Source organism: Canis lupus, chromosome 4, assembly GCF_011100685.1.
Source record: "Canis lupus familiaris isolate Mischka breed German Shepherd chromosome 4, alternate assembly UU_Cfam_GSD_1.0, whole genome shotgun sequence".
Classification (NCBI taxonomy): Eukaryota; Metazoa; Chordata; class Mammalia; order Carnivora; family Canidae; genus Canis; species Canis lupus.
Genome location: NC_049225.1, coordinates 69,015,991 through 69,032,490, shown reverse-complemented (window position 1 = coordinate 69,032,490; position 16,500 = coordinate 69,015,991). Strand labels below are relative to the sequence as shown.

The following is a 16,500-nucleotide window of genomic DNA, read 5'->3' as shown; positions in this document are numbered from 1 at the left end:
TGAGTGTTATGGGGACAAAATTTGTCTAGATTTTATTTGATGTATTAAATAAATCAAGCACCTGCTGTGTGCAAGACAGTATGGAAGTTCTATGTATGGCTGTAAAGAGGTAGGGGTGGGGAGTTGGAGAGATTAAAATAACAGCCCTTACTAATAAGTCAAAGAAGGGAAAGTGGGTTCCCTCTATTTCTCTTTTTTTAGAATTTTTTTTCAATTTTTAATCTAAATTCTAGTTAATACACACTGTAATATTAGTTTCAGGTGTAGAATTTAGTGATTCAACATTTACATACAACACCTGGTGCTCATCACAAGTGCCCTCCTTGATCCTCATCACCCATTCATCCCAACCTTTCATCCCCTTCCCCTCTGGTAGCCATAGTTTGTTCTCTATAGTTAAGAGTCTGTTTCTTGGTTTTTCTTTCTTTTATCCCCCATATATTTATTTGTTTTGTTTCTTAAACTCCATATATGAGTAAAATCATATGGTATTTGTCTTTCTCTGATTTATTTCACTTAACATGATACTCTCTACTATGTGGCATACATATATATGCCACATCTTCTTTGTCCTCTATTTTCCTATGCTTCATCTTCTGCTTTGCCAGGCCAAGCTTTTGGTAGACATTTATTGCTTATTATATGCCATGCATTGGGTCAGGGATATGGAAGTAAAACAGACACGAGATTCATCTGGGTTCTGTCCTTGTGGAGTTCAGATCATAGCTGGCAGAAATAAGCTAGAAAAGCACTATTATAAATACTATAAAGTATGATAAATGCTATGATAAACCATATATGATACCTTTTGATAAAACAGTAGTTCAGTCCTGAGCTCAATGTGATCTTTTAGAATAATTAATAAACAAAGTTAAAGGGTAAAAACGAAACCCCAAATACATGCAATCATTAGGGTTATACTTTTTCAATGTTAAAATGCATAGGGATCACTTAGGTATCTTGTTAAAATCTAATTATGTTGGTCTGGGATGGGGCACGAGCTTCTGCATTTCTAACAAACTTCTAAGGTATTATTGATGTTTCAAGGACCACATTTTGAATAGCGAGGTATTAAGGTAATGCTGGCCTCTTCTTGCTCAACAACTGCCATTATATTGCCTTCTCTCTCCATTTTTCTATGCTTCCCCATTCCCCAGTTCCCTTATCTTCACACACACGCACGTGCGCGCACGCGCGCGCGCGAGCACACACTGATGCATACACTTCTGCTTGTGTGCTTTTGAAGTTTGGGGAGATGTCATAATGCCTGTGTTGTGGGTTATTGATTGAATACTTTCCTGTGTCATGAAGAAGAAAATATGAACTAATCTTCTTTTTATTTATTAATAAAACATTTATCAATAATTTTTATAATAAAACAGAACATAAAGACTCCTAATTCTGGGAAACAAACTAGGGGTGGTGGAAGGGGAGAAGGGTGGGAGGTGGGGGTGAATGGGTGACGGGCACTGAGGGGGGCACTTGACGGGATGAGCACTGGGTGTTATTCTGTATATTGGCAAATTGAACACCAATAAAAAATAAATTTATTAGTAAAAAAATAATAAAACATGTATTTCAATAAATGGAGGTCATTTGCTTAGTAGTACTCATATGAACACTGAAAATCAATCTGCATATCTTACTCAATAATCAAACACAAGTTCCTGGCCATAAGAAAAAGGTGGGAGCAGATCTGGGCATAAGTAAGTCTCATTCCTCTTATCCCTGAGGCCACCAAGCTGCAATTTCTTCAAATGTTTGTATTTCCAGATTTATAATGGCCACTCTACCAGAGGCTGTGATTCAGGGAAAAAGACGAATCAAGGATGACTGAATAAGAAAGATGGGAGGTGATGTCAAAGAAAGAAATGTGGCAAACATTAGGAAGAAAAATGGTATATTTGTCAATAGTGTTGGCCTTGTGTTTCTTAGCAGTCTAGAGGGGAACTCAAAAGGGACATATGTGTTGGCAAATAATCTAGGAAAGAGCCAGAAAAAAAATCATGCCCCTTTTGGCAATCTGCTCTGCCTTGACTCCTAAAGGGCCTGGACAGCTCAAGAGGGACCATTCTGGACCTGAGAGAGACACATTTTATCTAAGAGGCAACAAGAAAATCTGTTTTGCACAGCACACCGTATGGCTCTTTCCCCATTCACTGCCCCTGAAGATGTTCCATGAAGTCAAAGGAAACTGGACTCCTGGGAATCTTTAGTAGTATGTAGCCCAGGGTCCCATGGTCACAAAGGTGGGTCACTCTTCCTCTGCTGACTGGACTCCAGGGACACTAGGATCATTGCTGCTTATTGAATACCAACTTCCTGCTTATTGAATACCTTTCCAGCTTAGCCCTTGTGCTCACTATTCCCACTGCTTGCAGTGCTCTGCCCCTAGTTGTATTTAGGGCTGGCACTTTTTTGTTCAAGTCTCAGCTCAACTGCCATCTTTTTAAGTAAACCTTCCTGCATCTAAAGTGTGTAACTCATCCAACCCTGCCCTGCTGCCTGTCAGTCTCTATCACATGATCAACTTTTATTTTCTTCATAGTATTTATCACTAGCTGCAAGTTTCACTTCATTTAATTGCTTATTTCCTTATTGTCTATCTCCCCTCACTAAAATTTAATTCTATGAGAATCAGAATCTAATCTGTCTTGCTCACTACTATATCCCCATTAAAAGGCACAGCAACTGACACACAACTGTGTGGCTCAGTTGGTTGGGCATCTGCCTTTGGCTCGGATCATGATCACCAGGTCCTGGGATCCAGCCCCAAATCTGGGCTCCCTGCTCGGCAAGGAGTTTGCTTCTCTCTCTCTCTCTCTCTCTCTCTGTCCCTTCCCCACCTCGTGCTCTCTCTCAAATAAATAAAATCTTTTAAAAAAGAGATATTCAATAAATATTTGTTGTATGAAATAATATCTCTCCATCTCTCTAAACCTCGATATCCTAATCTGTACATAGGACTGATAATGCTATCTGCAAATGAAGTTTATAAATTAAATGATAAACACTAAACATTGATCACAGAAAATAATAAATGTTAGCTTTTATTATTAATATTAGCTATTATTTCTGCATTGTTAATTCTGAGCACTAATGGCTTAGCACACCGTAGATCCTCACCAAACGTAGGTGGAAAAAAATGAATCAATGAGAATTGAACCAAAAAGTTATAAACATTACAGCTGTCATAAGTTCTTAGAACTACTCCTTGAAAATATTGCCACAACATCTAGGGATGCTAGAGATAGATAAGTGTGTTTTAAAGTCCTCTCTCTTTTTGATTCCCTGGACCATAAGTTTCCTTTCCTGTACTAGATGCAGCATTGCCAAGACCTGTCTTCACTGGAAGGCTCTGCTCCTTATGTACACACCATTCCAGATTCTTACCACAAGTGTAAGTCCTCCCCCTGATATCCAGAGCTTTCAGCTTTCCCTCAACCCAGACCATCTGTAGGGCAGCTTATTCCATGACCATCTCTTCCCCCAGGAGTTTTATCCTTGGGACAGTACCTAAAACTGAAGGAGAAGCTAAGGAAATTCAGTCACACTCTGGTAACATGCATCAAAAAGGCAAAGAAGTAGGTAAGGGAGAGGTGGTTGCCAGACCTCAATCCAGTATGGCCCACTCCTCTCTAGGAGCTAGTTGGTTATGATGCTGATGTGTTTCTAATGCTACCTCCCCCTTTGGTTTCTTCACTATCCTGGCAGATTCCAGAGTTTGGGACAGCCCTGAATATCTATAAGCACTGGAACAGCTCTGGTCACCTGGGCAGACAGAATGAATGGCCTGGGGAAAGGGAGGGGACAGATTATGTAAAACTGAATCCCTATCACTAACACCAACTGTTCTGAATGAAAAGAATCTCTATTGTGTTTTCCCTCTAAGAAGAAAACAAATATGAAACATGGCAAATAAACAGTCCAATTATTATATTCTCTTGGATTTGAGAGCCAGAAGGCCTCTGAAGCCTATTTGGCTTTGTTCTTGCATATCTGGCACTATTGGTTTTCCTTTTATGAATAATGAAAATCTGAAATAACATAACATTACCCTTAATCATGTTTGTGCTACAGAGAGAACATCTCCTTGATATTTAAGCCTTTGATTCTATGATGCCCTCACAAAACACCACTTTTTGTCAACAGCTGAATCCTTTCTTATTTAAGAAGTGTTTGAGGTATGAGAGTTTTTATTCCTTTGGTCCTTCCTCTAAACTCCCTTTCCCTTCCTCCAGCCTTGGGATTTGAAATCTGGGTATGTAGAGAACAGCATATCTCCTCCTGCTTTCCAAACTCATGACAGAGCTAAGGTAATAAGTGGTGTCTTGTAGATCTTGTACACATACAGGGACTGGTTGCTAAAAACTAGTGTGACATGCTATTTTGTCTCATAAATCCAAGAACACACATACATACTACACCCAATACAAATATTCCCAAATCACTTCACCCCCACTTCCTCTTCTATACCCCAGCATACATACAGTGTTGCTACTGGCTACAAAGCAAATGCGACAACATTGATAATTTAAAAATATAGAAGATGCAAAATTATCCTACCTTAAGGGAGCTACCCTAGAGAAAACCATTCATTTACCCATATATCCTTTTAGTATGCATCCATACACTTCCATAGTTTACATAGTTGGATCAGTGTGTACCAAACACATTAGGTTGTATCATCAAAGTTTTTCCATAGTCTTTTTCCATCGCTATGGCATAGTCTTCACGCGTTGTTTAAATGATTGCATAATATTGCATGTGCTAACATATATTTAGTAATTCCTTTATTGTTAGCATGCATTACTGAATTTACTCTCATATAAATTATATGGAAAGGAACCTCCTCCTATTTTTTTTAGATTTATTTTATGTGTTCATAAGAGACACAGAGAGAGGCAGAGACATAGGCAGAGGGAGAAGCAGGCTTCCTGCGGGGAGCCTAATGTGGGACTTGATCCCAGAGCCCCGGGATCATGACCTGAGCTGAAGGCAGACATTCAACCACTGAACCACCCAGGTGCCCCTATTTTTTTTTTTTTTTTTTTTTTTAACAATAAGTTCTCAGAAAGTCAGTAGTCTCTTTTTTTTTTGGTGACTTCACACACTCTCTCCTCGTCCTCCTCTACTTTATTCTTCCTGTCTCCTCTTGAGGTTTTGTCACTATTATAAGAGAAGTAAAGGACACTAAAAGCTGACTGTGGCAGTCATGGGAGCTGTGAGTGGGGAAAGTTACAGCTCCTCTGCCACTTGCTCCTGCCACACGCTTCTTCTGATCTCATACCTTTCTCCATTTGTTCCCCTGCAAGACACACATTTCTTGTTTCAGTCTCAATGCCTCATATCTCTATTCTTTCATTTATCTTCTTTCTGCTAGTCCTTACTTCCTATGTCTAGTTACTCAAGGCCCTACCTCAAGGCTTCTGGACTTGGACATGTACTCTGTAGAGCACACACAAAAATAAGTGAATCTCAACCAATTGTTTTACTTCTTAAGGAAAAAAAAATTTTTTTAAACCCTTCTTATTGTACCAGACCATTTGTGTCATCTTCAGGTAGGAACTGTTCAGACTGGATTTAAATTGTGGTCAAATGTGCATTCCATGTTCTTACTCACTTTTGGTCTCCTCAGGAAAAAAAAAGACTTAACAATAGATGGAATGATCCCACACCAACCAGTCATTTCTAATGATCCCAGGCTCAGATGAGAACAAAAGAAACGTAATCATAATAAACCCTGCCATTTATTGTATTACACTTGTTAAATGTTTAATTTGGGAGTTAACAGTCAACCACACAGGATTGCAAATAATTAAAAAACAACTCCCTAGTTAAAAGTTATTTATTTTTGTACAAGCCAAGCAAATACTTTGCAACTGAATGAGCCCAATATTAGATCATGAAAGTCACAAATTTTCTGGAACATACAGAAGGGATTGCTGTGAGCTGGCTCCATCTTAGTGTCAGGACAAGCAAAACAAGAGAAACCATGAGGGTTGTTTTGTTTTCACATTGAACTTGAGTCATTCAAATCAGATGAGTAAATACATATTGAATACCTGCAATATGAAAGAAAGGTGCTAAGCACCATATCTAAAAATAAATCAGACTATTTCTGCCTCTAATGAATTCAAATAAATGGTTTTTAAAACAAAGGTCCCTGCCTTTAAGGAATTTTAAGTGAGAGGTTCTACAGAATACTGCTGAAGAGACTATTATTTTACTTTATATTATTCATTTCTAATAGTGTATTTGAATTTGGCTAAGCCAAATTAGCTTCTTGGCTATGAAAGTTTTTCTAGTTTCATAATTAGGTTAGGCAATGGTCATCTTGCCTATGAAATGGGAGAAGGGTTTTCAAACTTTCGGTATGAGTGGTCTTTGATTCTCAATAGAGGGTCTCACTTCTCCACCCTGGTGCAGAATGTGGTAAACCAGATATTTTTAACAGTCTTTACTACAAGAGAAATATGTGAAGATATATTTTTAAACCATTTTATTTTTAAAATGTGCTGCTGAACCAGTAAGAAAATAAGGAAAATCTCCAATGATCAAAACAGAAGCAAAAAGCAGAGAGAATCTGATAGGGGGAGCCCGTCCTGAAACTTTGGATGTCATGAAAATATTACTGTTTTAAATTGATAAGGCTTTGGGTTTCTATAGATACACAGCAGAAAGGCCTGGGCCGGAGCAAGTAGTGTTCACATAAAGCTAAAATCTTTTGAGGGTAAAAGTTTATCCCTATAGCTTCAAAGAAAGTGAGGCTTCACTACTCAAAGGGATTTTGGAAAGCATTGTGTCCATCTTGACCTTGGCTAGGGTGGGTGGGTGGAGACGGAGTAGGGATTATCTTTGGTGGGAAAAAAAAAGTAGTATCTAAGTGGGGAGGATATACTGTAGACTTCAAACGTATTGATAATACTTTATTTTTTAACTTATATGATAGATATGATGGTGATTGTTATATTATTCTTACATCAGTGTGTATGTCTTTAATATAGCTGAATCAAAGAAAAAAGTAGCCTATGACAAATCAAATAAAAGAGAATTATTTCTGGATCAAAAAACATTTAAGGTAGAGCTAACAAAAGACAACTGAAATTAGAACTCTAGCCTCTCGACTCCTAATCTGCTTTTTTCTACACTTTTTTGGAAAAAGCATATTTCAATTCAAGAAATCCTAGAAGTTTTAAATTTTGTTGTGGGATGTAATTGAGTAAATCATTTGCAAAAGGCCTCGTCTAAGGTTAATTAATATTGTGTGGGCTCTTTGGAATAGCTCCAAAATAGGCTTTTTGCTTGGTACAGCCTTGAATACAACATCCAAATTGGATCTAGATTAGAAAATCCTCTAACACCTTCTTTGGTGTTGGGGCAGAATTTACTGGCAGATCCATATGTTTCCTTTGGCCAGTCAGCTCCTAGTGACCTTGCCCATTTCCAAATTCTTAGAGTGTTTACTGTGTATCCTAATCACTTGGATACTCTGTTTTATTCTGTACTTCAGAGGTCTATAGATTATCTCCTTAATGAGATCTGAAGCTCCTAAAGAAGAGATTTACTTTTCAGTCCCTACATTACCAAGCAAATTTTGAGCTGGAAGGGATGCTATCTGCTTTAAATTTCTCATATAACATTTGAGGTTAACTAGTTCTGTGAAGGGGCTTGCCCCAAATCACACAATGCATTTGTCAGAATATCAACAGAAAACAGATGGCACAATCCAATTAGGATAATTCAGGGGAAGTTTATATATGATGGGACCATGTAAATGAGGTTTAGAGAAACCACAGACTATAATGTAGTGTCTCAAGGCTAGTAACAGTTGAATACTTTGCTATTACTGCTAGGCAGCAAAGGGTAAGGATGAAGAATACTACAAAAAACTGGTAGAAGAGGGCTCTAAAGGCTCCTTGGGAGGAATCTTTAGTTAAGGAATTCATCCATCTCAAAGCAAGCTCAGAAAGGGATCCAGAGCAATAAATACCCCAGACCCCAACATCACTTTCCTATATCCACTCAAGTTACCTCCATTAGTCAAACAATGAAAACTTGAGAACACAGGAGCTGATTGATGAATTCCATAATAGGAGCCAAGGACAAGTGAATGGGTAGAGAGATCTGAAGGGGAAAAAAACCCAATATGTAGGACATATAGCTTTGGTTGGAATGGAGTTCTCCTAACCCCGAGTCTACTACCAGTTAGAACATAATTCTTCTCATACTGCTCAAAATGCATAATGGCTTTGAGTTTGACCAAATTGAATAAAAACTCTCCCCAAAGAAGGAAGCTCTGTGCACATAAGGTTGAGTCAGAGCCCAGTGAGGGTGGGTCTCAGACCATCTCTTACTTTCAGAATTAGAATCAGATCCAAGAGCTGTACTCAGAAGCAGATGGGAAGCCAGTGTAGTGCCCAGGGCCAAGTGAGTGGAATGTTCCAAACAACCAGATCCATTCAGCATCCCCTTTTGCTAAACAGTGACACAACCCAGCATATGGCAGGCCGGACACTCTGTGAAGCATGGGACCATAGCCAAAGATAGATCTGGTTGGATTTGAAAGAGACATGCTAAATTTCAGAATTTGAGTTAACTCTGTGAGGTGTCTTTCTATGTGAGAAGGGATCTGGCAGGAGGTAAGAGTTCAAGAACCATTGGTGTCCTTTTGCCCACACCTAAGAACACTGCTCCAGTCAGAGGTGGAACTGAACTCTGGAAGACAGGAATAGACTTACACTTATGTGTGGGCTTGAAGGCAGCTCTTCTCAAACTGTGCTACCATAGAGTCCTAGGGAAAACAATTAATCCTACACACGAACAAAAACGTTTTCTAGGACCAATCATCAGGCTGAGAACACTGATAATGCATAGGCATGACAAGAACAATGGTGGGGACATTTCAGGATGATCTAGTAGATGTCTACTAGACCTCTCTCTTTCCTTCTCAAATATGTAGTTAACACTAATGGTGCCCATTAGTCCTTTGTAGATATTCCTCATTGGGCTATTATGATAATTAAATGAAACAATGAAATAGCACTTTGTAAATTGTAGGGCTCTCTACATATGACAATTGTTATTATTACCCACTGTGGACTGCCTAATGGTCCCAGGAAGGAATACTCATTTCTATACTTTAGCATGGCTTCTATCCTGAAAGATGGTTCCATTACTATTGCCTGCATTACAGAGAGTTTCCCCCCTGCGGTTGGATGGCAGTTGATGGAACATGTCTTCTTAGAAGCCCCAGCTGAATTCATGGGTCAGCTTCCTTCTTCCCACCCCAGGAACTAAGAGCTAGAAGCAGATGATAACACTTGGCTTGATACTAAGAAAAGGACTCAGGGTGCTATTTGATCAGACTGTGAGAAAGTACTTCCTTGTCTCTTGTTCTAGCTAGCAAGGCAAGAAGACAGAGCTGGTGATTGAACAATCAACAAGACGGGGGCAATCAGGCCTCTGAAAATCCTTAGAGAAATCCCATGAGAAGAAAAAAAATCCTATAACAGAATAACACATTAATATTAACTACTCTCTGATTGGCAGCTAATTGTTGCAAATGAGTTTACAGACCTTTCCCCTGACAATTAGGAGAGTGCTGCCATTACAAAGCTGTCAAGCCATGGCATAGATCTGTGCTACATAAGCTTGCAATGACTGGACTCCCGTGAGAGGGCCATAGACACCCGGGCGGGGTGGCCAGGGAAACCTGCCTAAAGTGGAGTCAGATCTGATGCACATATCAGACTGGCTGAACAGACCAAGCAGGTTTTTGGAGCGCAGGATATATGGGATAGAGAAGAGAAGATACCCTCAGGTGCGGTTTCATCTCATTACTTGCTAACGGTTTGGAATTATCTATATATTGGTGTTTGGAATTCAAATGATATGTTAAAGTGTCCGAACTTAAGCCCTATCAAATAATCAGACAAAATATATAATTGTGGGACCCCCGGTGGCTCAGTGGTTAAGCGTCTGCCTTAACTGCTCGGGGCGTGATCCCTGGGGTCTAGGGGTAGAGTCCCACATCCGGCTCCCTGCGAGAAGTCTGCTTCTCCCTCTGCCTGTCTCTGCCTTTCTCTCTGTGTCTCTCATGAATAAATAAATAAAATCTTTAAAAAATATAATTGTTCCTTCATTATTAGGGGAAAACATTGTCCAGGATGGCTTGAGATGGTCTTTTCAAATGACAATATAGGTATGACAGTGTGGTGTTCTAGAAGCCAATGCATAAGCATGGCATATGTTTCTAGAACATCCATGTTACCTGAAAAATTTTTAAAGATTTTATCCGTTTTAGAGAGAGAGAGCATGCATGCATGCGAGCAGGGGGAGGGGGTGGGGAAAGAATCTTAAGCTGACTCTGCTCTGAGTGCTGAGCACAGAGTGCAGAACCCAGCACCGGGCTGGATCCCACTACCCTGAGATCATGACCTGAGCTGAAACCAAGAGTTGGGTCCTTAACTGACAGAGACTCAGGGGCCTCCAGTTCTGTCTGATTTTTTAAGGAGAATCAGATTGTTTTCATCAAATGCACCCACATATACACACACACACCAAGATGAGGACAAAATTTGCTTTTGTTTTTAAGATAAAACATGAGGCTTCAAAGACTTTTTGTTTTGTGACAGCTACCCTGAACAACACACTCCCCCCACTACTGTTTGGGGGCTGCTGTTCATAAAGAGTCAGTAGAAGTTTTGGGGTAGAAAATTCCAAGAAATTCTGGAAATGTACAGCCCTACGTGAAAACAGAGGGACAGAGAGTAGAAATAGCCCTCACAATCTTTTATAAACCAAGAAGCTGAATACAAAAAGAAATACATAAGAGTTATATTAGTTTTTTGGTAAGCTTTACTTAATATTTGACATATGCCTGGCAATATCCCAGACACTGAACCAAACACAAAGTTGAATACTACAATCACCTCATTCACAAGTCTTCCAGTTTATAAATTAGACTAGATGAAGTGTTCCTAAAATGGAAGTAATATCTTCTTGTTCCTTCTCTTCTTCCTGCCCCACCCCCTCCCCACACCTTCCACCCCAGCTTCCCAATGAAAACATATTTACTCATAAAGTACCTGAACCATTTGTTATTCCAACAGTGACATTAAATCATTCATCTTTTTTTTGAAAGAATATGACTCTCAAATATTTTGTTATGTCCTCCGATTCACAATGAAATGAACCATTACACCCCACAAGGTTACTCTGTGCCTTATAAAATCACCTTGGGTGTAGAGAGAAGTAGAGTCAGCAAGGGGCCAAAGCTGAGACTTGGCCACAGAGTTCAAGGTTCTGCCATCTTGGAGGAGTGACTGAGGCCACAACCCTTGATTGTTGGGTAATGGATCCTACTTTATGTCATAATTAGCTCCCTTTTCTCCTACTGTGTAGATTAAAAACATCAAAGTTGGAAGTTGGGCGGAGAAGGAGTTGGAAATTAGTCATTTTGAGAAAAAATATCCTCTGATGGGATTTCCAGGGAGAAGAAACCAGGCAAATGCAGCCAGCAGCAAGAGTCTTTCCCTACCCAGTTCTGCTGAAGATAGTACAGCCACAAGTTTCCTCTAAATCATTGAAAACTCCCTATCCTCAGATTTCATGATTCAAAAAAGGATCTCACAGAAAATTAGAGCCTATATTCTATACTGTGCATGCATTATTTAGAATAATTTCCTGGAACGATGGAATCAAAGAGCTGGGGGAGGATTTTAAGAGGTTTCCTAGGACATGATATTTTTTTTCAATAGAGAACAACATATATGGCAAATCAGACATATCTCCATAATGCCAAGACATAGTTGGAATTTGGGGAAAATGGTAAATAGCATTTTGTTCTATGTTTACCATGAAGCAATTTAAAAAATTCTGAGACTGAACCCCAGGTAGCCAGGGCAAAATCCTTAGTTTTTTGAATAGTATTATCCTATTTCCACTAAATCATTTCACATCAATGATCATGCTGGAAAGAAGGACATGGATTCTAGAATTAGATTACCCAGTTCCACTACTTCTTAGCTATGTGACAAGTTAAATGACTTAATCTCATTGTGCCTCAGTTTCTGTAGCTGTGATATGGAGAAAATACCAATGGGCCATCAGCAGAATTAAATTATGTAATGCATTAAAGCACTCAGCACATTGCTTAAATGCCTAAGAATTAATATTATGATTTTGATTATGATTATTGTCAGAAAATATGTCTTGTAGCAAGTTCCTTTGATAGCTAAATAGTTCAAAGCAAGAGATGCACGGTACTTCCTTTTTTTCTCTTTCCTTTAATTACTAATCTCCTTTCTTATTTTGATTATTTAGTGTCAGATATGTTGTTGCTATAATTTGCTCAAATCTTTTCAAAAAATATGTGGGGCGTAAATTACAAGTAAAAATGAAGACCATGATTGTACCCGTATCAAATACCTCATCTATGAGTGCTTAAATGGACTTCTTTTTATATCTAATTATTATCCATAGAACAGAAAGGAATTTCTGGATTTATATCAATTAGAGAATATGACAAAAGAGAAAAAAAAAGAAAACACATAGGTGTCATTAAGTGTTTGAAATGAATCCACTATATCTGTTTGTCTCTATTGCTCAGCCCAGAAGAACACATCTTTCCGAGTCATACGGCTGTTAGGGAAATCTTAGCCCGAGCTATGTAACAACCCAAAGATGTACTGGCACAAACTCAGTGGTCCGCATCCACCAAAAGAGTCAACTTCAGTTGCCACATGAAACAAGATTATAATAATCACATTTTCTATTAGGAATGTAAAGGGTAACAAGAAAAGATGCAAAGAAGCTTAACTGTCTGTACCTACCTACCAACCTCCTTCCCCTGCTAGTCTGCAAATAGGTTACATCTCTTGGGCTGGGCTTCTGCCAAACATGCCATGTTTGGCATGGCAAGTCCTTCCACTCCTCTGTGGCAAGTGGTACCTCCAAGGCTCAGAAGAGAATTTATCTTTTCCCAGCAAGATAATCAACAGGCAATAGGCCAGGCCATGGGACACAGATAAAAAATGACATTATTCCTGCATTTCTAGTCTTTCCCCCACCCCTTAATTTTGTCATATCACCTCTGCATTGTAACAAGTTACTGGTTGTTTTCAGGCAGCTTCTCTACAATCATGTGGCCAGTTAACTCCATTATGCCAGCCTCCAGATAATCAAACCCTACTATCTTACGAAGCTCACAGACTAGGACATTTTCTCTCGCATTCTCTGGTTCTTTCAGTTGAGTCCTAACCACCAAGCAGACCCCTTTCCAGTAACAGTATCTGCTGTGATATCCCAGAGAGTTTTCGGTAACATAAAAATAGAAAAATATGTTTAGTATCAGGACTCCAAATAATAAAACCAGAATGTATTAAATTCTTCCCTACTAATATGTATGCTTGTGCATCTCTGTCATAACATTTATGACCAGATTCACATTGCTCAATCCTTAATTCCTTTTTAATTGTGTTCTAGACTCTACCTCTCTAATTAAAAGATAAGGAATTTGAAGGTAGGTAGAGTCCATGAATTATATTTCTTTTAAGAGCCTACAGAGTATTATAGCATTGGATGTTTAACAGATCTAAAAAAAAAAAACCAAAAACAAAAAAAAAAAACCTAGTTGGCAGAAACCTGATGAAGGGAAAACTTAAATATATGCACATTCTAATTTCAGCTGATTTTAACAAAAATTCAGATTTAAGTCATCTCCAGTGTCCTGAGCAGTGAGCTCTCATGTCCTAGTTATCCATTAAAAAAAACAAGTCTGATGTAACGATATGCTGTTCTTCACATATTTATTATAATTCTCAATATCACTCATAAAAGGATAAATGACCTCATTTCTTCCAAATATATATTTTATGTATTTTTTCTAATGCATATAAAAAGTTGTCATCTTTGCTTTAAGAATTACTTATATATGTATTCTTTTTAACATGCTTATTGTATTTTTTATTCTTATTCTGGATCTTGATAGATAACGGAAAGCGTGTATTATTGTGTAAAGACTTAGAATTCTATACTTCTGAATAGTATCCAGAATGTAGTTTCAGTGTGGTCCAAGCTTTTAAGTTTGGTCAGCTAAATTAATTAGCTTGTTCATTCTTATTAATAATTTCCTTATCCCTGATTGTTATTTTACATGTACCTTATCCATTTTAACAATCCTAGAAATAACTTTAAATTATGCCTTAAATGTTGTCGAGGAACATGATATGTGAGAATGTAGGTTTGGCAGCAATATGAACCAAGATTCAATCTTAGCTCTGACTTTTAATAAACTCTAGTCTTGGGAAATTTATCAACCACTGTTTCTTCATATCTAGATAGGTTGGGTCTCACCTCTCCCACTTCCCTTTCTTGGTCAAAACTGCTTTGGCTAATCTTGGAGTTTCATTCTTTCCTATGAACTTTAGATTATATTAGAAATGTAATTGACAAAACTTGTTGGTAAACTCATTTGCTTTTGTTGAAATTTTGATTGGGATTACATTGATTGATAGAACAATTTTGAGAGAATGGTCATCTTCATCATTTTGAACTCTTCAATTCTTCTTTTATGTCCTTAAGGCTTTATAATTTGTTCATGAAGTATCTATGCTTCTTTTGTTAAACTTATTTTCAGTTATGTTATAACTTGATTTGCTACAAAAAGTAGTTTTCTTTCTTCCCAATAGGTGTTATTATTTCTTAATATACTAGCTGGATCTCCAACACATTGCTGGATAGCAGTAACGACAGTGGGCATCTTTGCTTTGTTTCTAAAATTAAAGATAATTTCTTTATTGCTAATTAGTGTGATAAATTTACATATTTAGTAGATAACACAATCACGTTAAGGAATCTCTTTTCTATTATAGTTTGCTAATAAGTACATATATTTTGAAAATTATGAATAGCTGTTTAATTTTATCAAATACATTCTCTGTATTTGTGAGTTGATCAAATTTTTTTCCCTTTCAAATTTGTTAAGGTGATAAATATCACTTACAGATTTTCTAATTTGAAAATATCCTTGCATTCTTGACATAAGCACTATCTGGCTTTGATTTATTATTTCAAGCTTTCTTTCTCCAAAACAGTTTATATGAAATAGGGGTTATATATTCTTTGTTGGTTTGGAAGATTATAATTGGAACATAGTCTGGTCCAAATGTTTTATCTGTCAGGATAGACTTCTTTTCCAAGTTTTTTTTTTTTTTTTTTTTTTTTTTTTTAATGCTTAATCATTTAAAAACCTTTCAGGTTTTCTATTTCTAATGAGTTATTTTTGGTTATTATATTTTTCTAAAACAGGAAGTTTTTCAAATGTATTGGCATAAAGTAATTCATGAACTTCTTTTAAAATTCTACTGCACTGTTATGACTTCTCATTTTGAGAATTTTTTTTTTAATTTTTATTTATTTATGATAGTCACAGAGAGAGAAAGAGAGAGAGGCAGAGACACAGGCAGAGGGAGAAGCAGGCTCCATGCACCGGGAGCCCGATGTGGGATTCGATCCCGGGTCTCCAGGATCGTGCTCTGGGCCAAAGGCAGGCGCCAAACTGCTGCGCCACCCAGGGATCCCGAGAATTATTTATTTCTATGTTATTTTTTTCTTGATTATTTTTTCCAGAGGACAATCTATTCTATTAGAAGAAATAGATTTTTATTTTGTTGAGACGCCCTGGGTGGCTCAGGGGTTGAGTGTTTACCTTTGGCTCAGGGTGTGATCCCCGAGCCCCAGGCTCCCTGCATGGAGCCTGCTTCTCCCTCTGCCTATGACTCTGCTTCTCTCTCTCTCTTTAAAAAAAAAAAAAAGATTTTTATTTTGTTGTTTCTCTGTATTCTCAATATTTTCTCTGTATTCTCAATAATATCTACCATTATTGTTTCCCCCTCCTTTGTTTGGGTTTAATTTCCCTTTATTTGTCTAACTTCTTGAGTTAGATGATTACTTATTAATTTGCATTTTTTCTTTTCTAATGTATGCATAAAGGGCTCTGAATTTCATTCTTATGACCAGTTTAACTTTTCTATGCAAGTTTTTTTTTTTTTTTTTAAGTTTTATTTATTTATGAGATAGTCACAGAGAGAGAGAGAGAGAGAGAGAGAGAGAGAGAGAGGCGGAGACATAGGCAGAGGGAGAAGCAGGCTCCACGCACCGGGAGCCCGATGTGGGATTCGATCCCAGGTCTCCAGGATCGCGCCCTGGGCCAAAGGCAGGCGCCAAACCGCTGCGCCACCCAGGGATCCCTCTATGCAAGTTTTTATACCTATTTTTACTGTCCATTACTTTTTTCTTCAACACAGGAAATATTTTGATTTTTTTAGTGACTTAATGTTTTTTTAAAAATCTCTTTTTCTATGTTTTTGTTATTTCCTTCTCCTTTTTTGCATTGAAAATGAGGAAACTGGTAAGTAATCTTGCTTTTGCTGAGACCTGCTACGTGACCTAATATGTAGTTAATATTTAAATATATTCCATATGTGCTTGAAAAGA

General features: G+C 37.8%; 1 protein-coding gene across 5 annotated transcripts in view; it reads right to left on the bottom strand.

Moving 5' to 3' along the window:
* The window catches only part of PLCXD3 (phosphatidylinositol specific phospholipase C X domain containing 3), a 184,602-nt gene that overhangs the window by 89,966 nt on the left and 78,136 nt on the right, over nucleotides 1–16,500 (bottom strand). Inside the window, exon 1 of one of the 5 annotated variants that reach the window (XM_038535222.1) lies at nucleotides 11,240–11,333. The exons of the other annotated variants lie outside the window; for them this stretch is intronic. The gene's annotated coding sequence lies outside the window, so the exon portion shown is untranslated. Of the gene's footprint in view, nucleotides 1–11,239; nucleotides 11,334–16,500 lie in introns of those variants that run through there. 5 annotated transcript variants of the gene reach the window in all.